Source organism: Microcebus murinus, chromosome 15 (genome assembly GCF_040939455.1).
Source record: "Microcebus murinus isolate Inina chromosome 15, M.murinus_Inina_mat1.0, whole genome shotgun sequence".
Classification (NCBI taxonomy): domain Eukaryota; kingdom Metazoa; phylum Chordata; class Mammalia; order Primates; family Cheirogaleidae; genus Microcebus; species Microcebus murinus.
In genome coordinates this window covers 64346343-64348431 of record NC_134118.1, presented here as the reverse complement: position 1 = coordinate 64348431, position 2089 = coordinate 64346343, and the positions used below count along the sequence as shown (strand labels likewise).

Here is a 2089-nt window from a genome sequence, read left to right as displayed (position 1 = left end):
GACCCTCCGCATTGCTGAACTGCGGTCACTGAGAGAGGACAGAAAGAAGGCAGGAAAGCAAGAGGGCACGGTTGCAAGTTGGGAGTCTCTCTGTGAGACAATGTGGGGAGAATTCTCCCCACCAGGTTTTGGATAGATCAATGTGCCGAAGTTAAGAAAAAAAAAAAAAGAAAGAAAGAAAACTCCAAATAATCAGCAGTCCAAAGACTTGAATTTCGAACTTCTCCCACGAAGACAGCTGACATGTAGCAGTAGCATCTAGTTTTTTCCAGGAAGTGAAGGGAGAACCCCTGGCATTCCTCCTAACTGCCCCTGTGTCAGGCCCTAGAAGTTCCTGCTGCTGCTTCAGTTGCTGCTGTTGCTCCATTTGTGACTTCTTGGTCTCAAAGACAACAGGAAGAACCAAGATTATAAAGAAAGTGGTCCCAATCCACAAGGCTGCTCTGGAAAAGGCGCATATCTTTTGAGCCACAAAGAGGGAGAGATCAAAAATGGCTCCAGGCCGGATGCAGTGGCTCATGCCTGTAACCCTACACTCTGAAGGCCGAGACTGGAGGGTAGCTTGAGGTCAGGAGTTTGATACCAGTGTGAGCAAGAGTGAGGATCCCTCTACTAAAAATAGAAAAAATTAGCTGGGCGTGGTGATTCGCACCTGCAGTCTCAGCTACTCAGGAGGCTGAGGCAGGAGGATCACTTGAGCCCAGGAATTTGAGGTTGCTGTGAGCTGGGTTGATGCCACAGCACTCAAGCCTGAGTGATAGAGCAAGACTCTGTCTCAAACAAACAAACAAGAGACCGGGCGCGGTGGCTCACACCTGTAATCCTAGCACTCTGGGAGGCCGAGGCAGGCGGACTGCTCCAGGTCAGGAGTTCGAAACCAGTCTGGGCAAGAGCGAGACCCTATCTCTACTATAAATAGAAAGAAATTCATTGGCCAACTAATATATATATATATAAAATTAGCCAGGCATGGTGGCGCATGCCTGTAGTCCCAGCTACTCAGGAGGCTGAGGCAGTAGAATTGCTTGAGCCCAGGAGTTTGAGGTTGCTGTGAGCTAGGCTGATGCCACGGCACTCACTCTAGCCTGGGCAACAAAGTGAGACTCTGTCTCAAAAATAAATTAATTAATTAATTAAACAAGAAAAGATGGAAAGATGGTTCCAGCCTCAGACCAAACCCTCTGGGAACATCTCCATCAGACCCCATTGTCTTTCAGACAGGGTCTCATTTAGCTCCTGGTGGTCATCTCCTTTCAGTTCCTTCTCAGACTTCTTCATGTTGTGTTTTAAGAGCAATGTGTCCAGGGACAGGGGTGCCCCAGTGCCATGGCAGCAGCAATAACAACCAGGGCCATAGGCCCATTATTTCTTCAAAAAACAACAAAAAAATATTTTTTTTGCCCCAATTTCTCTTTCCCTTCTGGAACCCTATATATGTTAGATCTTTTGGTATTGTCGTACAGGTCTCTGAGGCATTAGTCCTTATTGTATTTCCCTCTCTGATCTTAGACTGAATCATTTCTATCGCTCTACCTTCAAATTCACAGATACTTTCTTCTGTTATTTCCATTCTGATCTTAAGGCTGCCCAGTGAATATTTTATTTCAAATATCATACTTTTCAATTCTAGCATTCCCATTCAGTTCTTTTTTATGCTTTCCTTTTCTCTTCTGGGATTTCCTACTTTTTTCATTCATAATGTTTTCCTCTAAGTCCTCAGGCATAGTTATGACAGCTGCTTTAAAATTCTTGCCTCTAGTGCTCGCTTCATCAGCACGTACACTAAAATTGGAACGATACAAAGAAGATTAGCATGGTCCCTGTGCGAGGATGACATGCAAATTCGTGAAGCGTTCCATATTTTTCCAAGAAGGAGGGAGGTTGGGAGGGGGTGAGGGGTAAAAACGTATTTATCGGGTACAATGAAGACTATTCTGGTGATGGGCGCACTAAAAGCTCTGACTTAGCATTATACAAGGTATCTGTGTAACAAAAACATTTGTACCTCTTTAATATTTTAAAATTTAAAAAATAGAATAAAATAAAATTCTTGTCTCTAATTGCAACATCTGGTTCATTTTGGGGTAAT

At 44.0% G+C, this 2089-nt stretch overlaps 1 non-coding gene across 1 annotated transcript; it reads left to right on the top strand.

The window, feature by feature from the left end:
• The first annotated feature begins 1758 nt into the window (after positions 1-1758).
• LOC142876757 (U6 spliceosomal RNA) lies at positions 1759-1865 on the top strand. The gene has a single exon (XR_012923577.1). It is a non-coding gene; the product is annotated as a U6 spliceosomal RNA (small nuclear RNA).
• The last annotated feature ends 224 nt before the right edge of the window (positions 1866-2089 follow it).